The 26,663-nt window shown below is 37.4% G+C and overlaps 1 pseudogene; it reads right to left on the bottom strand.

Annotated features, from left to right (window-relative positions):
- Positions 1-288: 288 nt before the first annotated feature.
- LOC113891921 lies at positions 289-7,020 on the bottom strand (annotated as a pseudogene).
- Between the last annotated feature and the right edge of the window lie 19,643 nt (positions 7,021-26,663).

A 26,663-nucleotide genomic window follows, 5' to 3' on the forward strand; every position in this document is an offset into this window, starting at 1 on the left:
TGACATTTGCATGCATTATACAGTGATACTCATGATAAGTCTAGAAATCATCTGTTCGCATACAAAGTAATTATATTATTGATCATATTATTTATGCTGTATATTTAATCCCTGTGGTTTATTTTTATAAAAACAGGCCCCCAGCATTTATTGTTATCTGGTAATAGCATAAGGATGAGCAAATCAATATGAATCCATGTTTCAGAACTAAACTGACAAAGTCTCTAACAAAGGACACCTGAAAAACCAACTGTTTTTTCAAATGTTTTCTTTGTTCATTGATCATTTCTAGCTGGATACACTTTGGAGCAGTATAATGTTATCTGCATTTAGCATGATTTGACCCATTTATTTTCTTGATTTTGTTTTATTTTTTTTTCTTTTTTTTTTTTCTATTCAATTTTAATTAAAAAAAAATTATACATGTGTTCCCCATCCTGAACCCTCCTCCCTCCTCCCTCCCCATACCATCCCTCTGGGTCGTCCCAGTGCACTAGCCCCAAGCATCCAGCATCGTGCATTGAACCTGGACTGGCATCTCATTTCATACATGACATTTCACATGTTTCAATGCCATTCTCCCAAATCTTCCCACCCTCTCCCTCTCCCACAGAGTCCATAAGCCTGTTCTATACATCAGTGTCTCTTTTGCTGTCTCGTATACAGGGTTATCGTTACCATCTTTCTAAATTCCATATATATGCATTAGTATACTGTATTGGTGTTTTTCCTTCTGGCTTACTTCACTCTGTATAATAGGCTCCAGTTTCATCCACCTCATTAGAACTGATTCAAATGTATTCTTTTTAATGGCTGAGTAATACTCCATTGTGTATATGTACCACTGCGTACTTATCCATTCATCTGCTGATGGGCATCTAGGTTGTTTCCATGTCCTGGCTATTATAAACAGTGCTGCAATGAACATTGGGGTACACGTGTCTCTTTCCCTTCTGGTTTCCTCAGTGTGTATGCCCAGCAGTGGGATTGCTGGATCATAAGGCAGTTCTATTTCCAGTTTTTTAAGGAATCTCCACACTGTTCTCCATAGTGGCTGTACTAGTTTGCATTCCCACCAACAGTGTAAGAGGGTTCCCTTTTCTCCACATCCTCTCCAGCATTTATTATTTGTAGACTTTTGGATCGCAGCCATTCTGACTGGTGTGAAATGGTATCTCATAGTGGTTTTGATTTGCATTTCTCTGATAATGAGTGATGTTGAGCATCTTCATGTGTTTGTTAGCCATCTGTATGTCTTCTTTGGAGAAATGTCTATTTAGATCTTTGGCCCATTTTTTGATTGGGTCATTTATTTTTCTAGAGTTGAGCTGTAGGAGTTGCTTGTATATTTTTGAGATTAGTTGTTTGTCGGTTGCTTCATTTGCTATTATTTTCTCCCATTCTGAAGGCTGTCTTTTCACCTTGCTAATAGTTTCCTTTGATGTACAGAAGCTTTTAAGTTTAATTAGGTCCCATTTGTTTATTTTTGCTTTTATTTCCAATATTCTGGGAGGTGGGTCATAGAGGATCCTGCTGTGATGTATGTCAGAGAGTGTTTTGCCTATGTTCTCCTCTAGGAGTTTTATAGTTTCTGGTCTTACATTGAGATCTTTAATCCATTTTGAGTTTATTTTTGTATATGGTGTTAGAAAGTGTTCTAGTTTCATTCTTTTACAAGTGGTTGACCAGATTTCCCAGCACCACTTGTTAAAGAGATTGTCTTTAATCCATTGTATATTCTTGTCTCCTTTGTCAAAGATAAGGTGTCCATATGTGCATGGATTTATCTCTGGGCTTTCTATTTTGTTCCATTGATCTATATTTCTGTCTTTGTGCCAGTACCATACTGTCTTGATAACTGTGGCTTTGTAGTAGAGCCTGAAGTCAGGTAGGTTGATTCCTCCAGTTCCATTTTTCTTTCTCAAGATCGCTTTGGCTATTCGAGGTTTTTTGTTTTTCCATACAAATTGTGAAAATTATTTGTTCTAGCTCTGTGAAGAATACTGTTGGTAGCTTGATAGGGATTGCATTGAATCTATAAATTGCTTTGAGTAGTATACTCATTTTCACTATATTGATTCTTCCAATCCATGAACATGGTATATTTCTCCATCTATTAGTGTCCTCTTTGATTTCTTTCACCAGTGTTTTATAGTTTTCTATATATAGGTCTTTAGTTTCTTTAGGTAGATATATTCCTAAGTATTTTATTCTTTTCGTTGCAATGGTGAATGGAATTGTTTCCTTAATTTCTCTTTCTGTTTTCTCATTATTAGTGTATAGGAATGCAAGGGATTTCTGTGTGTTGATTTTATATCCTGCAACTTTACTATAATCATTGATTAGTTCTAGTAATTTTCTGGTGGAGTCTTTAGGGTTTTCTATGTAGAGGATCATGTCATCTGCAAATAGTGAGAGTTTTACTTCTTCTTTTCCAATTTGGATTCCTTTTATTTCTTTTTCTGCTCTGATTGCTGTGGCCAAAACTTCCAAAACTATGTTGAATAGTAATGGTGAAAGTGGGCACCCTTGTCTTGTTCCTGACTTTAGAGGAAATGCTTTCAATTTTTCACCATTGAGGATAATGTTTGCTGTGGGTTTGTCATATATAGCTTTTATTATGTTGAGGTATGTTCCTTCTATTCCTGCTTTCTGGAGAGTTTTTATCATAAATGGGTGTTGAATTTTGTCAAAGGCTTTCTCTGCATCTATTGAGATAATCATATGGTTTTTGTTTTTCAATTTGTTAATGTGGTGTATTACATTGATTGATTTGCAGATATTGAAGAATCCTTGCATCCCTGGGATAAAGCCCACTTGGTCATGGTGTATGATCTTTTTAATGTGTTGTTGGATTCTGATTGCTAGAATTTTGTTTAGGATTTTTGCATCTATGTTCATCAGTGATATTGGCCTGTAGTTTTCTTTTTTTGTGGGATCTTTGTCAGGTTTTGGTATTAGGGTGATGGTGGCCTCATAGAATGAGTTTGGAAGTTTACCTTCCTCTGCAATTTTCTGGAAGAGTTTGAGCAGGATAGGTGTTAGCTCTTCTCTAAATTTTTGGTAGAATTCAGCTGTGAAGCCGTCTGGACCTGGGCTTTTGTTTGCTGGAAGATTTTTGATTACAGTTTCAATTTCCGTGCTTGTGATGGGTCTGTTAAGGTTTTCTATTTCTTCCTGGTCGAGTTTTGGAAAGTTGTACTTTTCTAAGAATTTGTCCATTTCTTCCACGTTGTCCATTTTATTGGCATATAATTGTTGATAATAGTCTCTTATGATCCTTTGTATTTCTGTGTTGTCTGTTGTGATCTCTCCATTTTCGTTTCTAATTTTATTGATTTGATTTTTCTCCCTTTGTTTCTTGATGAGTCTGGTTAATGGTTTATCAATTTTATTTATCCTTTCAAAGAACCAGCTTTTGGCTTTGTTGATTTTTGCTATGGTCTCTTTTGTTTCTTTTGCATTTATTTCTGCTCTAATTTTTAAGATTTCTTTCCTTCTACTAACCCTGGGGTTCTTCATTTCTTCCTTTTCTAGTTGCTTTAGGTGTAGAGTTAGGTTATTTATTTGACTTTTTTCTTGTTTCTTGAGGTGTGCCTGTATTGCTATGAACTTTCCCCTTAGGACTGCTTTTACTGTGTCCCACAGGTTTTGGGTTGTTGTGTTTTCATTTTCATTCGTTTCTATGCAAATTTTGATTTCTTTTTTGATTTCTTCTGTGATTTGTTGGTTATTCAGCAGGGTGTTGTTCATCCTCCATATGTTGGAATTTTTAATAGTTTTTCTCCTGTAGTTGAGATCTACTCTTACTGCATTGTGGTCAGAAAAGATGCTTGGAATGATTTCTATTTTTCTGAATTTACCAAGGCTAGCTTTATGGCCCAGGATGTGATCTATCCTGGAGAAGGTTCCATGTGCGCTTGAGAAAAAGGTGAAGTTCATTGTTTTGGGATGAAATGTCCTATAGATATCAATTAGGTCTAACTGGTCTATTGTATTGTTTAAAGTTTGTGTTTCCTTGTTAATTTTCTGTTTAGTTGATCTATCCATAGGTGTGAGTGGGGTATTAAAGTCTCCCAGTATTATTGTGTTATTGTTAATTTCTCCTTTCATACTTGTTAGCATTTGTCTTACATACTGCGGTGCTCCCGTGTTGGGTGCATATATATTTATAATTGTTATATCTTCTTCTTGGATTGATCCTTTGATCATTATGTAGTGACCTTCTTTGTCTCTTTTCACAGCCTCTGTTTTAAAGTCTATTTTATCTGATATGAGTATTGCTACTCCTTCTTTCTTTTGGTCCCTATTTGCATGGAAAATCTTTTTCCAGCCCTTCACTTTCAGTCTGTATGTGTCCCCTGTTTTGAGGTGGGTCTCCTGTAGACAACATATGTAGGGGTCTTGTTTTTGTATCCATTCAGCCAGTCTTTGTCTTTTGGTTGGGGCATTCAACCCATTTACGTTTAAGGTAATTACTGATAAGTATGATCCCGTTGCCATTTACTTTATTGTTTGGGGTTCGAATTTATACACCATTTTTGTGTTTCCTGTCTAGAGAATATCCTTTAGTATTTGTTGGAGAACTGTTTTGGTGGTGCAGAATTCTCTCAGCTTTTGCTTGTCTGAGAAGCTTTTGATTTCTCCTTCATATTTGAATGAAATCCTTGCTGGGTACAATAATCTGGGCTGTAGGTTATTTTCTTTCATCATTTTAATTATGTCTTGCCATTCCCTCCTGGCTTGAAGAGTTTCTATTGAAAGATCAGCTGTTATCCTTATGGGAATTCCCTTGTGTGTTATTTGTTGTTTTTCCCTTGCTGCTTTTAATATTTGTTCTTTGTGTTTGATCTTTGTTAATTTGATTAATATGTGTCTTGGGGTGTTTCGCCTTGGGTTTATCCTGTTTGGGATTCTCTGGGTTTCTTGGACTTGGGTGATTATTTCCTTCCCCATTTTAGGGAAGTTTTCAACTATTATCTCCTCAAGTATTTTCTCATGGTCTTTCTTTTTGTCTTCTTCTTCTGGAACCCCTATGATTCGAATGTTGTAGCGTTTAATATTGTCCTGGAGGTCTCTGAGATTGTCCTCATTTCTTTTAATTCGTTTTTCTTTTATTCTCTCTGATTCATTTATTTCTACCATTCTATCTTCTAATTCACTAATCCTATCTTCTGCCTCTGTTATTCTACTATTTGTTGCCTCCAGAGTGTTTTTAATTTCATTTATTGCATTATTCATTATATATTGACTCTTTTTTATTTCTTCTAGGTCCTTGTTAAACCTTTCTTGCATCTTCTCAATCCTTGTCTCCAAGCTATTTATCTGTGATTCCATTTTAATTTCAAGATTTTGGATCAATTTCACTATCATTATTCGGAATTCTTCATCAGGTAGATTCCCTATCTCTTCCTCTTTTGTTTGGTTTGGTGAGTATTTATCCTGTTCCTTTATCTGCTGGATATTCCTCTGTCTCTTCATCTTGTTTAAATTGCTGAGTTTGGGGTGTCCTTTCTGTATTCTGGCAGTTTGTGGAGTTCTCTTTATTGTGGCTTTTCCTTGCTGTGTGTGGGTTTGTACAGGTGGCTTGTCAAGGTTTCCTGGTTAGGGAAGCTTGTGTCGGTGTTCTGATGGGTGGAGCTGTATTTCTTCTCTTTGTTCAGTCGCGCTGTGGGGAGGGAGGGAGGGATGCTGCAAACAAATAACACTGGCGTGCGCTCGCAGTGCCTCAGCCACACTGGGTCTGCCCCCGCTCACGGCGCGTGTAGCCTCCCTGCCCACACTGCTCGGGCTCTAGGTTGTTCCGCCGGGAACAATCCGAGGCTGGCCCTGGATTGCATGTACCTCCCAGGTCCAAGCCGCTCAGGTTCAGGCACTCGGGTAGTCCTCAGAGGCGCAGACTCAGTTGGGCCTGAGTTTTGTGCTCTTCCCAGGTCCGAGCAGCTCAAGTGATGAGGTGTTTGGCGAGCACCAATGCTGCGACTTATCGCCTCCCCGCCACTCGGTTATCTGGGTGTAAAACCGGCGCACCTTCTCAGGCAGATGTTAACCGTCCAGTCCCCCCAAAAGTTTTAGTTAGCAAAGAAGCCTGCTTACAGTTTTATAGATAATGTCTCTCTGGGCTGCGATTGCCCCCTTCCGGCTCTGGCTGCCTGTCACCGGAGGGGGAAGGTCTGCAGCCAGCTATCTCTGTTCAATTCTTTGTTCCGTGCGCGGGCCTGGCGGTGTCTTAGGTTGGGGCTGGCTTTTCGCGTGGTAGATATCCCACAGTCTGGTTTGCTAACCCAAATTATTTTGCTCAGATAGTGCTCAGGGTATTCAGGCCAGATTCTTACTCTAAGCGATGCAGCCCGCACTGCGCCTCCCTGCCCAGCCCCAGCTTGCTAATGGCGCATGCAGGCGTCTGCGCTGCTTCTCCGCTGGGGGAGTTACCATAGGACTCGCAGTCTTCGAGTTTTAATTGTTTATTTATTTTTTCTTCCTGTTATGTTGCCCTCTGTGCTTCCAAAGCTCGGCATAGATTCGGCAGTGAGAAGGTTTCCTGGTGTTTGGAAACTTCTCTCTTTTTAAGACTCCCTTCCCAGGACAGAACTCCGTCCCTCCCTCTTTTGTCTCTTTTTTTGTCTTTTATATTTTTTCCTACCTCCTTTCGAAGAGTTGGATTGCTTTTCTGGGTGCCTGATGTCCTCTGCCGACATTCAGAAGTTGTTTTGTGGAATTTACTTGACGTTTAAATGCTCTTTTGATGAATTTGTAGGGGAGAAAGTGTTCTCCCTGTTCTACTCCTCCGCCATCTTGGCTCCTCCCCCTTGATTTTGTTTTAGATTGACTCTCTTTTGCATCATCTAATACAAGGTTCATACACTCATCAAAACAAATGATACAGCCCTCTATCCACGTATTCACTTGCTTATAAAGCCACACCTGAATCTGAGATCTATTTTCCAAGTATCTGAAGATGAGCTTGATGGGCTGCACCATCACTATTTGCATGTCCAGGCCCTGACCCAAGTACACCATGGAGGAAGTTCACAAAGAACTGTGGCTTATTTATTTCATGGCTGGAGGTTTGAACCTCTTAATAACCTTTACCTAGCTGTTCGTTCCCAAGGCAAACCATTCAATATCACAGTAATCCAAATCTATGCCCCAACCAGTAATGCTGAAGAAGCTGAAGTTGAATGGTTCTATGAAGACCTACAAGACCTTTTAGAACTAACACCCCCAAAAGATGTCCTTTTCATTATAGGGGACTGGAATGCAAAAGTAGGAAGTCAAGAAACACCTGGAATAACAGGCAAATTTGGCCTTGGAATACAGAATGAAGCACAGCAAAGACTGAGTTTTGCCAATAAAATGCACTGGTCATAACAAACACCCTCTTCCAACAACACAAGAGAAGACTCTATACATGGACATCACAAGATGGTCAACACCAAAATCAGTTTAATTATATTCTTTGAAGCCAAAGATGGAGAAGCTCTATACAGTCAACAAAAACAAGACCAGGAGCTGACTGTGGCTCAGATCATGAACTCCTTATTGCCAAAATCAGACTTAAATTGAAGAAAGTAGGGAAAACTACTAGACCATTCAGGTATGACCTAAATCAAATCCCTTATGATTATACAGTGGAAGTGAGAAATAGATTTAAGGGCCTAGATCTGATAGTTAGAGTGCCTGATGAACTATGGAATGAGGTTCATGACATTGTACAGGAGACAGGGATCAAGGCCATCCCTATGGAAAAGAAATGCAAAAGAGCAAAATGGCTGTCTGGGGAGGCCTTACAAATAGCTGTGAAAAGAAGAGAAGCAAAAAGCAAAGGAGAAAAGGAAAGATATAAACATCTGAATGCAGAGTTCCAAAGACTAGCAAGAAGAGATAAGAAAGCCTTCTTCAGCAATCAATGCAAAGAAATAGAGGAAAACAACAGAATGGGAAAGACTAGAGATCTCTTCAAGAAAATCAGAGATACCAAAGGAACATTTCATGCAAACATGGGCTCGATAAAGGGCAGAAATGGTATGGCCCTAACATAAGCAGAAGATTATTAAGAAGAGATGGCAAGAATACTTAGAAGAACTGTACAAAAAAAGATCTTCAAGACCCAGATAATCACGATGGTTTGATTACTGACCTAGAGCCAGATACCCTGGAATGTGAAGTCAAGTGGGCCTTAGAAAGCATCACTACAAACAAAGCTAGTGAAGGTGATAGAATTCCAGTTGAGCTATTCCAAATCCTGAAAGATGATGCTGTGAAAGTGCTGCACTCAATATGCCAGCAAATTTGGAAAACTCAGCAGTGGCCACAGGACTGGAAAAGGTCAGTTTTCATTCCAATCCCAAAGAAAGGAAATGCCAAAGAACGCTCAAACTACCGCACAATTGCACTCATCTCACACGCTAGTAAAGTAATGCTCAAAATTCTCCAAGCCAGGCTTCAGCAATATGTGAACCGTGAACTTTCTGATGTTCAAGCTGGTTTTAGAAAAGGCAGAGGAACCAGAGATCAAATTGCCAACATCTGCTGGATCATGGAAAAAGCAAGAGAGTTCCAGAAAAACATCTATTTCTGCTTTATTGACTATGCCAAAGCCTTTGACAGTGTGCATCACAATAAACTGTGGAAAATTCTGAAAGATATGGGAATACCAGACCACCTGATCTGCCTCTTGAGAACTTTGTATGCAGGTCAGGATGCAACAGTTGGAAGTGGACATGGAACAACAGACTGGTTCCAAATACGAAAAGGAGTATGTCAAGGCTGTATATTGTCACCCTGTTTATTTAACTTCTATGCAGAGTACATCATGAGAGACGCTGGGCTGGAAGAAGCACACACAAGCTGGAATCAAGATTGCCGGGAGAAATATCAATAACCTCAGATATGCAGATGACACCACACTTCTGTCAGAAAGTGAAGAGGAGCTAAAAAGCCTCTTGATGAAAAGTGAAGGTGGAGAGTGAAAAAGTTGGCTTAAAGTTCAACATTCAGAAAATGAAGATCATGGCATCTGGTCCCATCACTTCATGGGAAAAAGATGGGGAAACAGTGGAAACAGTGTCAGACTTTATTTTTCTGGGCTCCAGAATCACTGCAGATGGTGACTGCAGCCATGAAATTAAAAGACGCTTACTCCTTGGAAGAAAATTATGACCAACCTAGGTAGCATATTAAAAAGCAGAGACGTTACTTTGCCAACAAAGGTCCATCTAGTCAAGGCTATGGTTTTTCCAGCGGTCATGTATGGATGTGAGAGTTGGACTGTGAAGAAGGCTGAGCGCTGAAGAATTGATACTTTTGAACTGTGGTGTTGGAGAAGACTCTTGAGAGTTCCTTGGACTGCAAGGAGATCCAGCCAGTCCATTCTGAAGGAGATCAGCCCTGGGATATCTTTGGAAGGAATGATGCTAAAGCTGAAACTCCAGTACTTTGGCCACCCCATGTGAAGAGTTGACTCATTGGAAAAGACTCTGATGATGGGAGGGATTGGGGGCAAGAGGAGAAGGGAACGACAGAAGATGAGATGGCTGAATGGCATCACTGACTCGATGGACGTGAGTCTCAGTGAACTCCGGAAGTTGGTGATGGAAAAGGAGGCCTGGCGTGCTGCAAATCATGGGGTCACAAAGAGTTGGACATGACTGAGTGACTGATCTGATCTGATCTGATCTGATTTTACCCAGACTACACCTTCATCACTTCTGCCAACCTTCCATTTATTCTCTGAATCTATGAGTCTATTTTCATTGTTTTATTTTTTGTTATAACTTAAATCATGTGGTATTTGTCTTTTTCTATCTATTTCACCTATCATAATTCCCTCTAGTTCGATCAGTGTTGTCAGAAATGGCAGTATTTAACATTCTGTAGTTTAGTAACATTCCACTGTATATACATATCACATCTTTTTAATAGCCTTCCAAGCCTGTCCCTCTTAAATTTCACCATTATTTCAGCCACCTAAAATACTTGCCACTTCTTGAGATGCATCCATGACTGTGTAATGCTTTTCCATTTATTTGGGACTCCTGTCCCATCTTCACCTGTCAATCCCTTCAGTTCCCATAGAACTCAGCTTTCTTCTATAACAGGTACCCAGAATAACAGGCAAATTTGGCCTTGGAGTGAAAAATGAAGCAGGGTAAACATTACCAGATTTTTATCAAGAGAACACACTGGTCAAAGAAAACATCCTTTTACAACAAACCAAGAGATGACTCTACACATTAACATCACCAAATGGCCAATGGCACAATTAGATTGATTATGTTCTTTGAAGCCAAAGATGGAAACATCCTATACAGTCACTAAAAATAAGACATATAACTAACTGTGGCTCAGATTATAGCTCCTTATCAAACAATTCAGACTTAAGTTGAAGACAACAAGGAAAACCACTAGGACATTCCAATATGACATAAATCAAATCCCATATGATTATACCGTAGAAGTGACAAATAATTTAAAGGCTTAGATCTGGTAGACAGAGTGTCTGAAGTACTATGGACAGAGGTGCATAATACTGTACAGGCAGAAGTGACAAAAATAATTCACAATAAAAAGAAATGCAAAATGGTAAAGTAATTGAGGAGGCTTTACAAATAGCTGAGGAAAGAAGAAAAGTGAAAAGCAAGGGGAAAAGGGAAAGATAAAACCAAATGAATGCATAGTTCTAGAGAACAGCAAGGAGATAAGAAGGCCTTCTTAAATGAATAATGCAAAGATATTGAGTAAAAGAATAGAATGGGTAAGACTAAAGATCTCTTTAAAAATAGGAGATAAAAAGGGAACATTTCAGGCAAGGATGGGCACAATAAAGGACAGAAACCATAAGGACCTACCAGAAGCAGAAGAGATTAAGAAGAGGTTGCAAGAATACACATAAGAACTATACAATAAAGGTCTTAATGACCTGGATAACCATGATGGTATGATCACTCACCTAGAGCCAGACATCCTGGAGTGTGAAGTCAATTCGTCCATAGTAAGCATTACTATGAACAAAGCTAGTGGAGGTGATAGAATTCCAACTGAGCTATTTCCAGTTCTAAATGATGATGCTATTAAAGTGCTGCACTCAATTCAGTACAGTTGCTCAGTCTGACTCTTTGTGACCCATGAACTGCAGCATGCCAGGCCTCCCTGTCCATCACTAACTCCCAGAGTTTACCCAAACTCATGTCCATTGAGTCGGTGATGCCATCTGGTCATTTCATCTTCTGTCATCCCCTTCTCCTCCTGCCATCAAACATTCCCAGCATCAGGGTCTTTTCAAATGAGTCAGCTCTTTGCAACAGGTGGCCAAAGTATTGGAGTTTCAGTTTTAACACCAGTCCTTCCAATGAACACCTAGGACTGATTGCCTTTAGTATGAACTGGTTGGGTCTCCTTGCTGTCCAAGAGACTCTGAAGAGTCTTCTCCAACGCCACAGTTCAAAAGCATTAATTCTTTGGTGCTCATCTTTCTTCACAGTCCAACTCTCACATCCATACATGACTACTGGAAAAACCATAGCCTTGACTAGACGGACCTTTGTTGGCAAAGTAACGTCTCTGCTTTTTAATATGCTACCTAGGTTGGTCATAACTTCCCTTCCAAGAAGTAAGCATCTTTTAATTTCATGGCTGCAATCACCATCTGCCATGATTTGGGAGCCCAGAAAAATGAAGTCTGACACTGTTTCCACTGTTTCCCCATCTATTTCCCATAAAGTGATGGGACCAGATGCCATGATCTTCATTTTCTGAATGTTGAGCTTTAAGCCAATTTTTTTAACTCTCCACTTTGACTTTCATCAAGAGGCTTTTTAGTTCCTCTTCACTTTCTGCCATAAGGGAGATGTCGTCTGCATATCTGAGGTTATTGATATTTCTCCCGGCAATCTTGATTCCAGCTTGTGTGTGCTTCTTCCAGCCCAGCGTTTCTCATGATGTACTCTGCATAGAAGTTAAATAAGCAGGGTGACAATATACAGCCTTGACGAACTCCTTTTCCTATTTGGAACCAGTCTGTTGTTCCATGTCCACTTCCAACTGTTGCTTCCTGACCTGCATACAAAGTTCTCAAGAGGCAGATCAGGTGGTCTGGTATTCCCATCTCTTGAAGAACTTTCCACAGTTTATTGTGATCCACACCGTCAAAGGCTTTGGCATAGTCAATAAAGCAGAAATAGATGTTTTTCTGGAACTCTCTTGCTTTTTCCATGATCCAGCAGATGTTGGCAATTTGATCTCTGGTTCCTCTGCCTTTTCTAAAACCAGCTTGAACATCAGAAAGTTCACGGTTCACATATTGCTGAAGCCTGGCTTGGAGAATTTTGAGCATTACTTTACTAGCGTGTGAGATGAGTGCAATTGTGCGGTAGTTTGAGCGTTCTTTGGCATTTCCTTTCTTTGGGATTGGAATGAAAACTGACCTTTTCCAGTCCTGTGGCCACTGCTGAGTTTTCCAAATTTGCTGGCATATTGAGTGCAGCACTTTCACAGCATTATCTTTCAGGATTTGGAGTAGCTCAACTGGAATTCTATCACCTCCACTAGCTTTGTTCATAGTATCATATTATTATCTTTTTAGCATGTTTAGTATTTACAGTGGTTATAATTAGTGTTTTCTTATTTCCTTCAGTATTGTTATGGGCTTCTCAATTTGATTCAAACTATTATACTTCTAGCTTACTTTCCACAATATGTCTCTTTTTTAATTTTTATGTCTTTTTAAAAACTATTTTGATATTGAGTTCTTATATTTTTCTTATGTTCTTAGAGGTTATATGTTCTTTTTAGGTGAAATCTAAATTATTTATTTATATTCATTTTTGAAATAAAAAATGATTTGATTTCATTTTTGTGAAATGAAAATTTCATGTGTTCACATTTCATCACATTTCATGTGATGCCCTTAAAGTAATGATTTCCCTTTTAAGCACTGTCTTAAATGTACTTCACAAATACTAATATGTCTCATTTACATTATTACTTATCTAAAATATTATCTGATATCAATTATGACTTCCTAACTGAATCAAGAATTATTGAAAATCCATTTGACAATGTTAATTAATTGTTGCTAATTCATCTTAATATTATTTATATTTAACACAAATGCAATATAACTGTGAATAAATCTATCTTGCTTTTTTTAACAGTATAATATCTCTACTATTACTGATTTGAAAGTTTATAAATATTGGCACAACATATCCTGTTTCTCATATATGTATCAAAATAGTTCTAGCTTTTAACCTACCTGTAATTTTACAATAATTGCTTTGCATGAGAAATTAAAAGCTGAAAATCTCATGAATTACTGTGGCAATTTTTCTTTTGAAATATTAAAAAATACTTCAATTTATAGGTTAAGATTGTAGCATGTAAGGTAATTTGGACAATTTTCACTCCAGGTTTCATCTGGAATGCTGTACTATATCCAACAATAAGTACATTTGCCCTCTATTTCTTCCAGAGAATGCACTTCATTTGTCCCAGTGGTTTGGCCGGCCTGGAAGTACAATTGGGTGCTTCATGTACTTCTAATCACATTTAGTGGAATACAGAAAGTAGAGACAGGCAGTCTGTGCATATATAGAGATTCAAGAACTCTAAGGAACAAGTTAATGGAAAAAATTATGTGCTTACTTTACAGACTTTTGAACTTTAAGGTATGTGAAAAGGATGAATGGTTCGGAAATGTAATAGGGAACAATGAAGTCCCGGGCACATCCTTTATAATATCCTAAAGTCGAACTCCAAAATTATTTCTGTCCTGCAAGAAAATGTACTGGAATTTAAAGCATACAAATTCAAATAGGGTAGAAAGTTCTATACAAATTCACCTGATCTTTCCAACCATAGAGAAAAATAAATTAACTTTCTTAATAATTTTCCTAGGATGCAACATTTCTAATACTTCACTCTACCTCTTACAGTAACTCCATAAGAAAAGCAATTAGAAATGACAAATAAATCTTTGGATTTAAAATATTTTATCAGAATGTTCACAATAATTTTTAAAAGCAATGCATAGAGTATTGAAATATTAAATACATGAGAAATAAAAAAAGTTCAAACTTCAATATTAAGAGATAAACACTGCATCAAGAAATAAATGGCTTGAATATATCCTTGGGGAGTATGCATACACACATACACACATATATGTATGTACATGACTAAGATTTATTAGCTAAACAGTATGAATTAAGAATTTTGATTAATATTTTATATGTTATCTCACTTATTCCTCTGCTGCTGCTGCTGATGCTAAGTCGCTTCAGTCGTGTCTGACTCTGTGCAACCCCATAGACAGCAGCCCACTAGGCTCCTCTGTCCCTGGGATTCTCCAGGCAAGAATACTGGAGTGGGTTGCCATTTCCTTCTCCAATGCATGAAAGTGGAAAGTGAAAGTGATAGTGAATTTGCTCATTCGTGCCAGACTGTTAGTGACCCCATGGACTGCAGCCCACCAGGTTCCTCCATCCATGGGATTTTCCAGGCAAGAGTACTGGAGTGGGTCGCCATTGCTTTCTCCACTTATTCCTCTAGATAATCATATAAAATAGGAAATATTTCCAACTACATCCGATGGAAGAGAAAACAAGCCAAGTAAATTTGAATAATTTGCCTGAGTCATGCAGGGATTTAAAGAGCTGAAATTTGAAAAAAATGAGAAAGTTTAGAAAACAACATGCTAACTTTCCCCCACTGAGTGCCCTCTGTTTGTATTCTTTTGCATATATTTAATTACATTATTCTGTTCTTATTTTTGACATTTATTATTTTATCTGCTTAAAACATTTATATATTTATAAATAAGATATGTTCATCTATGATTTACTCTTTGTACTTAATACTATATTTTTTGGTCAACATTGCACTTTTTTTTAAACCATACTTTGTTGTTTTGTTTTTACTATATGCATGTTTTTTCAGAATAAGTCATAATGATTGCTCTTAGATTAACTGACTGATATTTGCTATCATGCATAATCTGAATTGTTTTATCTCTTTAATCTTATTTTGTGTTTCTTTTCAATTTTCTCACAATTTTTTTATTTGAATGACATGAGTGTTATAATTAGATAATATAATAATTATCTTTTTAAAACATAGTTAAAACATCTCTGGTCATCTTTGTGGTTTGTATTAATAATTAAAATTATTTCCAGAATATGTATGAACTGATCCATAATGTTGCTTTTATTATAAATTAAGCCTTTGAATCAATTATCTATCTGCCTGCCTATCATCGATCTACTGTTTCTGTCTGGCCTCCAGCTCCATTGTTTTTCACTGGTAGCAATCAGGCTCTGCGTGTTGATCTACTCGTGTGAGTCACCTAGAGAATCTCCACTTCTACATCTATTTGCATTGTCATAACTCTTGGATAAGAGAGAGTTAATGTACTTTCTCAAATCATTTTAATTAATTTACTTTTATGTTATGAATTATAGCCAAAATATAGTCAATTGGACTATGGCCCAATATAGTCATTTCCAATTGGAGAAGGAAATGGCAACGCATTCCAAGTGTTCTTGCCTGGAGAATCCCAGGGACGGGGGAGCCTGGTGGGCTGTGGTCTATGGGGTCGCAAAGAGTCAGACACGACTGAAGCGACTAAGCAGCAGCATAGTCAATGTAATATTAGCTGGAGGATCATCAAAGAGCATGGAAAAACTATATTATAGAGGTCATGCTTTAAACAAAGAGACTGAGAACCTTTTTGTTAAAGAAATTTGAGCAACAGAATTCTGATGGATCAATGAGATTATGTGATTAAATTATTTTTAAAATAAAAAAAAGCAAAAGCAAATTATAATTATTAAGTAAAAAGTATCATGAATTTTACTGACACAATAAGACTTCCCAGAGTGTTTTGCTTGCACAAATAAGGAGAGCATCCAAGAGCAGCTGGCATTTGAATTGAATTTTGAAAGATGAATATTATTTCTTCAGGGACCTTAGTCTGACGGCTTAACCAATTTTAAGTATGCTAAGTGTCATTTTAATTTAGATAAATTTCTAAACAGACCGATATCAATTCAACTGTTTAATTTTCATCAACACATTACCAATTTTAAATTGGATGAGTGAATTGTTGTTCAAATTGATGCTTAACCTTCCAAAACATCAGGTCATTTTTAGTTGATTCCATGTGATGGTACTCGAGAGTATTAAAGAACTTCATGCGTTGCATCCAAAAAAAAAAAAAAAAAAATCACAGCAAGTAGACTTTTTTTCATTGCCTTTTTCTGTGAAGAAATTTACATTTCTTTATAAGGTTGTTTAAAGTTTTGTCAAGCTCTGCTCCTGTGACTTTTCTTCGCTTCCTTACATTTCCCACCAGGGATTTAAACCATCTGGTTCTGAGAGATGGTGCACTGTACTACCTTCCTAGTGAGGGCATCTTGCTAATAAGCAGTGATCAACAAGACATTTTAAGAGCTTGTATTTGGCATCACAAATACATATATAAGTGAATTTCTGTTCTTTACACTAACATTTTGCAAGTACCTTTCTTGTTGAAACATGCCATTGGGAAAAACAATCTGTTTTGCTAATGTTTTAAGCTCTTTAGAGAGTAACTTCTGTGCTTTATATGCATGGTTTAGCTTATATCTTATCATAGGGGAAGCAAAGAGAAAATCTGTTCCTGTGTGTTGTTACAAATGCAACTGTAGGAAAACTGGCAGTTGGCCTATTTTCTACTAGCTTAAAAAAAAAAAAAAAAAGCTATGCTAGAGAAAATTAGGATGGATGCTGTCGTAAGTGTTGATGAATAATGCAGTTAAAATTGGAGTAAGATTCCTTTAAATAAATGAGATTTATCTTTTCTTTTGATTTCTTTTCATTCTCTCTCCTGTATGATTTAAATTGTCATAATTTAGTTTTTTTCTTTCTAATTTTAAAACATTTTTTTCCTGAAATAGATAATTACAGCTGATTGCACAGGAAATAGTGTCATTTATTGTTTATCTATTTTGAAAATTTGTCCAGTAAGTGTTTATAAAGAGTTTTGGCCATATCCATTAACTGAGAGACTGCCTTGGTTGATAAAAAAGAGAATTGTTTTCTAAGTGTAGCCATCTTCATTAACTCTATTAATGAAAGTAAGAAAATAATAGATAATCTTGAATTTTTCATTTGTATCTAACTCCAGAGTTTCCAAGGACAGAATAAAGACAGTTTTCCTTAATAAAATATAGAACGGCAGGCCCTCAGAACAAAAAGGGATACTAGAGATAAAGACCTCCCCTCTGAATGGTGAGTGCTGATTTTGCAATGCATCTGGTCCACACATTGCACAGAGCAGCAGAGGGTCAGGAGCTTTGATTAACTTCCCATAAACGTCTGCCACGTTGCATGTTTGCCACTGCCAAGTGTTTTATTTTCTTTTATCTTATTTGATTCTTATAACGATATGGTGAGTTTCCTATTACTATGGATTTTTTTTTTTGAAGACATAGAAACAAAGACCTAGATTAAGTGGTTTTCTCCAAAGTTATATATTTCTCCAAAGTAAAATGTAAGTTGCATACTTTTCTGGAGCTTTTCTTTTTATCTCAACCATAATAACAAATATAAATAAGTGGATACCTTTGTACATGCATGTTTCAGACCCTATTACTGTACCACTAATTATACAAAGCAGGCTTAAAATAGCTATTTCAAATTGCTCATACTTCTGTCAGTGATGAAACTGATCTTGATTCTCCTAGGTAGTAGTTGCTTGGGATCTTTTGTGTAATTTCAGTCAGATATAAGCTGGAACTGCAGTCATCTGAAAACTCAATGGGGCTGGATCAAAATAGTGTATTTCCCTAGCAGTGAAATGATGCTGCTTTTGGCACGGCAGTCCACTGGAGCAGGCATGGAGCAGAAGTGGTTACTTCTGGACCCTCGAGAACATTAGTGTCAATGTCTCCCATCCTCTTCCATCATATCTAGACCATTCCAGAGAAAGCATGGCCAGAGAAATAAGAGGAAGCTGCAAATAGCTTTAAGAGGAGGAGAGAGAGGAAAAGGAGGATGCCTTAAAGTTACACAGCACCATTTTCATTATCCTCAATTAATCAAAGCAGTCACAAGGTCACACAGTGGCGAAAGGATGAGATGCCAATTGTACATCTTAATAGGAAGGATGTCAAAGTACGTGCTCAAATTGCACAATGTAGATTAATGTGTTAACTTCATTAGCATCTGTATTTTTTCCAGTCACCAATAATTTACTAAGGGCCTATTACTCTCGAAAGAAAAATTATATCACTTTTTCTTAGTTCTTTAGGTAATGTGCATGTTTAGCCTGTTCTAAAAGAGCATTCCCCATGGGGTGATTGAGCATTGCTTAATGACAAACTGATGAAAATCAACTCTGAAGTAGCTGCCATTACCCATTTCTGATCATAAGTCAAAAGGTGCTTCACTGGACATGGAAGCAATTAAATGTCATTAACATCTGTTCTCTCCACATGACAGTCATGGGGTTGTTCCATTGGAGAACTTCACCCCATGTCATGGATCAACAATAATATTCTCTCTGGTTTTGTTTGTTTGTTTGTTTACAGAGAACATCATTTTTTATTTCAAAATCAGGTCTATTTTGATAGAAGTTAGCAAAGTTCTGTGATTTGACTATTACCTTCACTAATTGACCACAATGTGGAAATAACTAATTGGTATATGCAGCTATGTAAACACCTATGATTTATGCCAGCCTTACTTTGTTCCCTGCTTGGGAAATAAATAACACTTTCTGGGAGCTAAAACTAATCATAAGTACTGTAAGAGAGACTTAAATTCTTCCTTATTAATTTTCAGGTTCAAAATAAAATGGGAAAGATATGTCGAGAAGCACACATTTTATTTATAAGTAAGTGTTTATTTTTAATCAAGTTAATATTTGAATGCATTTCCCATCTCAGATACTGTGGAAGGACTTGTTCAGGAAAGCAGTGGTCAATTCTGCCCCTCCTGCTCCATGCACGGAGCAGAGGCAAGTCCTTGCCTTCCTATCTGGGCCTTCATTCTTCTCACAGCTTCTCTCACAGCCTCTGTTCTTCACTCACACCACTTCCACAAGGTGTAATACTTCTATCACTTTGTTTAACAGTACTGCATACACAGCATTCTGTTTCCACACCGTCATTTCCCTAAAGTGTGTGTTCGAGTGTGTGTTCAAGACTGTTTTTGAAAGGACATCAGTGTCTCTACCTGTTCTTTCATGCTCTTCTAACTGCATAGCCAAGTTGTTGACTGTTACTTTATTCCCTAAATCGTAGCCAAGATTTTGATGCATCGATATTGTAGTGACCATACTGCTGATATTTCTCAAGTCCAGACCTACTGGGTACTAGGATTTTTTATCTTTATTAGTCCAGTTCATGAATCTGGGCCATCTAAAGTGATGAATTTCAGAAGACAACTGATTTTTTCCTCTTTATCTCTATTAATCATAAACATTACTCCCTGTACGTCGGTTTTAGTATACTGCTGCTATAACTGTGTGTGGAAATTGTCACTGCCATATTCATAAACTCAGGACATTGCAGCCATCAAGCTCCTAGACCAGGCTACCACCCTCAACTGTGTACCCTGAGGGGTTTATGAAGGAGGACAGCAAGATGTTAGGTAGTCAAGGTGTGTATCAGAGGAAGACGCCAGTGAGCCCAGAGGCTTGCATCTTCCCAGACATAGAAAGCCTTAAAGACTAATTACCTTAAGATATCTGGGTTTCCTTAATAGTAATCTTTTGATGTCTCAACTATATAAATCTATATATCCTGATTCCTGCCTTACCTCTTAGGAGCAGTCTGTCAGAATTATCTAAGAGCCTGTCTTCTGGGCTCAAATACTCAGAAAATTCACTGAATAAAACATAATTCTTAACTTTTAGGTTATGCATTTTTTTTTTGACATTGCAAATCACAGTGGTTTAAAGCAACACAAATGTAATGTCTTATACAAAAGGCAGGTTTGGTTGGGTTAAAATTACTTTCTAGAGGCTCTAGGGGACCGTCTGCTTCCTTGCCTTGACCAGCTGCTACAGGCGTCCACAGTCCTTGGTAGATTACACTTCCTCCATCTTCTAAGGCTTCTAAGCAATGGATGGTCCAGCCTCCCACTTGGCATACCTCTGGCCCTGCTTCCCTGGCTACATCTCCAAGTCCTCTTCTGTCCTCTCTTACACTTTAAAGAGGCTTGCTTTATAGTGGGCCCACCCACTTTAATCTCCATTTAAAGTCAGCTTAATCATCAACATTAGTTCTTTTTTGCCATGTAACACAAAAATATTCATAAGTCCTGGCAATCTTAACAGGACCACAAAGCATGGGGAGGCATTATTCTGTCTACTACAGCTTTGTTCTTGCTGGAAATGTCTCAGTTCTTATATTTTCTTTATTGTTAGAATGTATTATAAACTCAAGTCTTCCAAACTCTAATCTACCCACTTTGTCTGACCTTTTCTTTTTTTCCCCAGAACATCCTTCCTGTGGCACCTGGTTGAAAGTGAAAGTGAAAGTGTTAGTCACTCAGCCCTGTCTGACTCTTGGCGATCCCATGGACTGCAGCCTGCCAGGCTCCTCTGTCCAAGGGATTCTCCAGGCAAGAATCCTGGAGTGGGTTGCCATTGCCTTTTCCAGGGGATCTTCCCAACCTAGGGAATGAACCTGGATCCTCTGGCATTGTCACAATATTAATAATCTAGTAATTAGACAAACCCTGTAGCCTCAGGAATCAGAGATGCTGAAAGGATCCAAGCTTTGATTTAGTTGCATTAGTAATTAAAACATCCTATCAAAGCTGGTAATTCTGTGATTCTGAGAGCTACATGCTGAAATCTATATCTATATATTTAAAAAAGTAAAATATCTTTTCCTCAGCAAATGGGCTGTCTTTTGGAGGGTGAGAGTTGAGTCCTGTAGTTCTGAATTATAGAGAAACTGGTTTTCAAGGCTCTCTGGTTTCAGGGAATTCCTCCCCTCTTGGGTGGGCCGTAACTTATTAGGTTGATTGCAAACAGGCATTCTCATGACACTTCAAATGAAATTAAATGTGACACAGTTCATCACAGCTGAGCTGGCAAACCCTCATGATATAGAAAACTGGGAATGGATCTCATCTGAGTGTCTGAACACGGTATTTTCCTCAGCCAGCTCATTTTATTTAGAAAACCAGTCCTTTCTTTCAGAAGTGAAAGTTCTAGGATCCTATATGATAATTGGAGTACTTAAAGAAAATTTGGGATGCCCTGGTGGCTCTGACGGTAAAGAGTCTGCCTGAAATGCAGGAGACCCCAGCTTGATCCCTGAGCTAGAGGATCCCCAGAGAAGGAAATGGCAATCCACTCCAGTACTCTTGCCTGGAAAATCCCATGGACAGAGAAGCCTGGTGGGCTATACAGTCCATATATTCACAAGATGTCAAACATGACTGAGCAACTTCAGTTTCACTTTCAGAGAAAATTTAACCATTTATTTGCCCAAATTGCTCACTTAACATTTTTATCATTGCCACAAAGATGAATACTTTAAGGCAAAATCAGAAAGAGTGGCAAGATAAAATAAACCTTGTTTGCTCTTTCACAGTGGAAAATAAAAGTTATTCCACAGCCAGATGGCATTCTACTGCTCATTCAGATCACCCAGGCCCACCTCCTGTTGTAAAACAGCAATGTGTTAGTTCAACTTTGAGAAGGGTTTCTGACTTCTGCTTTCCTGGATGGACTAGGAACTCCATTTTAATTTATGTAAAAGTTCCTTAGAGAAAAATAAAATGGATTTTCAAAGCATGGAAGGAATGAGAGCAGAAGTGAGAGTCAGTGTGTTTGCCTATAAATTCTGCTTCTTCTGCCTTAACAGCTGAAGTTTAACCTTTTATCTTTTTAGTTGGCTTGGAGCAATTTCGTCTTCATTTTAATTCACTGTTCCTAAATAGCTCTCAGAAGAGACTGTGGCATACTTTCTCTTTGCCCTGAAACACCGGCATTCTGCTACAGAATATTCTTCCTCTGAGCAAAGGTTTGTTTTTTTTGGTAAAGTGTGCTGAGCAATTTGTGCATATATGCAGACACACTGGACACACAACACCGGATTTGGAAGTGAAGCAAAGACAAAGCTATGATTCCATTCTATATCTGGTCTTTTCATTCTTTTTCAGTTTGAGATTTTTTGGTTTATGTGCTAAGTTCTTCTTAGTTAAACATACTTTTCCTAACCCACTGTAGGTTTCACATTTATTTTCTCCCAGCAGCTTACTGCACAGTCAGCCACAGTGAAGATGGAATTATCCTGTCAGAAATTGTAACATTAAATTACTCTAGGGAAACATGCAGGTGCAAAACATGTTGTCTTTTAATGCAAATTCGGGGTTTCTAATCCAAACACAACCTCGTTGCATATCTACCACGCAGACTAAAAATAAAACTGATGCATTCATGATTTTATGCCTGTGTATGTGTATTTAAATTTAACTCAGCTAAAAGCATTACTTCTAGATAAGAATAGAAATGTCTAACATTTTTAATATCCGGGATCCTGTTAGTTTACATTTTAGTCATTCTTTAATATACATTTAATGTCAGTAAAAGTATTTTCTAAAATCCAACAAATTAAATTCAAGAATTAAAAAAATCTGACAAATGTCATAAGAAAAATTATACAAAGTATAGTGGATTATTTTCTCTGAACACCATTTATTTCTTTTACAGATTTTTTTTATTCAAGATAAGCAAAACAGTTTTAGCATTAATAATTGTAAAATTTAAAAAAAATCTCAAATTACATACACAACTCGTTGTCATCTTATAAATCTTACTTCACAAAAGCATCCAGACATCTAAATGAAGACTCCTTATATTCTTTTATTGATATAAGAATATTCAGTATTAGCTGTATGAAACCATTCCTTAGAAACTCAAGACTTAGAAAAAAATTCTAGCATACGACTATCTAGGCATTACTCAGATTGTAAAATAATGCAGATAATTAGTGAAGTCAGCAGATATTTAACCCTGGTGCAAACTGCAGCTTCTACAGACTTTACCCTGAACTTAAGTGATGAAACTTGATATATGTTTTGCTTTGTTTTACTGCAAAGTGTAACTTCATTCACTCTCTCTAGGCAGAGTCAAGGTTAACTGGGAGAGAAGGAGAGCTGAGCCTTAGAAACTCAAAATGCTGAGTTGCAGAAGGAAGGGAAGATTTGGGGAAATGAGTGTCACAAAAGTAAATGTTCAAATGAGGTATGTGTATGTATGTATATCTGATTTTGCAAAAGGGATAGTTATTTAATATCATTTAATATTTATTGATATCATGTAATGATATTTAATATCCACCAATATCATTTAATAATATATAATACCCATCAGGAATGATGCTAAAGCTGAAACTCCAGTACTTTGGCTACCTCATACTAAGAGTTGACTCATTGGAAAAGACTCATGCTGGGAGGGATTGGGGGCAAGAGGAGAAGGGGATGACAGAGGATGAGATGGCTGGATGGCATCACTGACTCGATGGACATGAGTCTGAGTGAACTCCAGGAGTTGGTGATGGACAGGGAGGCCTGGTGTGCTGCGATTCATGGGGTTGCAAAGAGTCGGACACGACTGAGCAAACGATCTGATCTGATCTGAATACCCATCAGGTTCCTCTGTCCATGGTTCCCAGGCAAGAAGAATGAAGTGGGTTGTTATGCCTTCCTCTAAGGGATCTTCCCAGCCCAGGGATTGAACACACATCTCTTACATCTCCTGCAATGATAGGCAGATTCCTTACCGCTAGTGCCACCTGGGAAGCCCATTTAATTATAAGAGAAAGAAAAATAAATCTTACATGGAAATTTCTCCTAAATTTCTGGAAGAAAAAGTTATGTTCAGAAAAAATAAAAACTATAAATATGATAAAAATATTTACAACAAAAATAAATACTAGTACATGTTGCTATTGTTGTTCAATTGCTTAATTGTGTCCAACTCTTTGTGATGCCATGGACTGTAGCATGCCAGGCTTCCCTATCCTTCACTATCTCCCAAAGTTTGGTCAAACTCATATCCATTGAGTCAATCAGGTCATCCAATCATCTCATCCTTTGTTGCCGCTTTTTCTCCTTCCTTCAATCTTTCCCAGCATAAGGGTCTTTTCCAATAAGTTGACTCTTCACATCAGAAGTCCAAAGTATTGGAGCTTCAGCTTCAGTCCTTCCAATAAATATTCAGGGTTGATTTCTTGTTCATAAAAACAATCCCAAATATTGAAAAAAAAAAAAAAAGGAATTCATAGGAAGAAGAAAAATAAGAGTAAGTCTTACTTTAGAAGAGTGGGAAGAAAGAGATTATGTTGCTACTTGGCAGCATATAATTTGATGACAAATTTTTATATATTAATAGTCCTAGTTTTAATTTAGATTTTAGGTTCACATGAGCTTGCTATATCAATAACCACAAATATGCAGATGTACCACCCTTATGGCAGAAAGCAAAGAAGAGCTAAAAAGCCTCTTGATGAAAGTGAAAGAGGAGAGTGAAAAAGTTGGCTTAAAACTCAACATTCAGAAAACTAAGATCATGGTATCTGGGTCCTATCACTTCATGGCAAATAGATGGGGAGCAATGGAAACAGTGACAGACGTTATTTTGGGGGGCTCCAAAATCACTGCAGATGCTGACTGCAGCCTTGAAATTAAAAGACGCTTACTTCTTGGAAGAAAAGTTATGACTAACCTAGACAGCATATTAAAAGGCAGAATTATTTTGCCAACAAAGGTCTGTGTAGTCAAAGCTATGGTTTTTCCAGTTGTCATCTATGGGTGTGAGAGTTGGACTATAAATAAAGCTGAGTGCCAAAGAATTGATGCTTTTGAACTGTGGTGTTGAAGACTCCTGAGAGTTCCTTGGATTTCAAGGAGATCCAACCAGTCCACCCTAAAGGAAATCAGCCCTGAATATTCATTGGAAGGACTGATACTGAAGCTGAAGTTCCAATACTTTGGCCACCTGATGTGAAGAACAGACTCATTGGAAGAGACCCTGATGCTGGGAAAGATTGAGAGCAGGAGGAGAAAGGGATGACAGAGGATGAAATGGTTGGATGACATCACCGACTCAATGGACATGAGTGAATAAACTCCGGGAGTTGGTGATGGACAGGGAGGCCTGGCGTGCTGCAGTCCATGGGGTCGCAAAGAGTGGAACACCAGTGAACGACTGAACTGAACTGAGCTTGCTATATTAAAAAAAATAAAATCTAATGAATTCTACCAAACTCTCATATTCTAGTGATAAGAGCGTGGGATAGGCAAGGGACTGTTTTTATTCCCAGTTCTTGACCTTTGAGTCAAAAAGGAAAGACAGACATCAAAGGAAGTACACTGAAACAGAAGGGTTATAACTCATGGTTCTGTCAATACCACTGGGATAATCAGTAAGCTTAACAACAAGTATGGAAACATTTCTCAGAATATTGCACAGAGATATGGGAATATGAAAAATATGACAGAAAGTTAAGAGGAATGGGGAAGAGAATGATAAATCCCAACATATATTTAATTAATGACAAAGAAGAGGGTGGAGATAAAGGAGGAGGTCTTATTCAGTTAGATAACAATGGTGAATTTTTCCAAAGTTTGATAGAATGCATGACCTTCATATTGAAGAAATAGATTAAATCCCAAACAAGGACAAATAAAAAGTATCCACAGAGAGAAGATGTAGAATATCTTGAAGAGAGAAAAAAAAAAAAAAAAACTTTTAGGTAAAGAGAAAGAAGAGCAAGAAATATTCGCAAATTAAAGGACACATTAAAAAAGACAAAGAGGAAAATAAAACAAACCAGACACAAAACACAGCTAATTACTGAGGAGTCTCAATTTTCATTAGTTTAGTTTTTTTCTGTATTCAGATATAAGTTGATTTTCAGGCAAGCAACTACTCAGATATTTTTTTTCCTCCAATAGATGTTTGCTGAAAGATTTGAAATATGTATTTCAACAAGAAAGAATTTGATCAAAGAAATAAATAGGAGGCTATAAGAAGCAATATTAAGCAAATAAATGAGAACATATGCAAAATTTACACATCAAGGAAGTGTAAAAATTACACAAAATCCTCACATGAAGGAAGACTCAAAATCTAGATAACATATGAATATTTCCAACACACAAATTGATAGTAGTAGAGGACAGTAAATGGAAAAGGGAAATTTCAATTAATTTGCTGACTTAAGAAGACATCATTATATAATATTTAGATTGAACAGCAGTGCATACAAAACACCTTAAAACTCATAGGTACATGATAAGTAATTGGTAACAAACAATTTATACAAGGGAATAAGAATTGCTAAAAAGCACTCATTTCAATATATTAATGATAAAATAATGAAATAATAATCTGAAGTAATAAAAGAAAGGCAAAACATAAGAGTAGAATGTGTGGTAATAGAAAACAATAGAACAATTCATTATATCAACAAAATCAGAAGTTTGCTCTTCAGAAAGATGAACAAAATACACAAAAATCTTGAAATTAATCAAGAAAAAAAGAGTCTTCCCCCGTGGCACAAAGGGTAAAGAGTCTATCTGCAATGCAGGACACATGGATTCAATCTCTGGGTTGGGAAGATCCGCTGGATAAGGGAACAGCTACCCACTTCACTTTT

The sequence above is a fragment of the Bos indicus x Bos taurus genome, chromosome 4, assembly GCF_003369695.1.
Source record: "Bos indicus x Bos taurus breed Angus x Brahman F1 hybrid chromosome 4, Bos_hybrid_MaternalHap_v2.0, whole genome shotgun sequence".
In the NCBI taxonomy this organism is placed as follows: domain Eukaryota; kingdom Metazoa; phylum Chordata; class Mammalia; order Artiodactyla; family Bovidae; genus Bos; species Bos indicus x Bos taurus.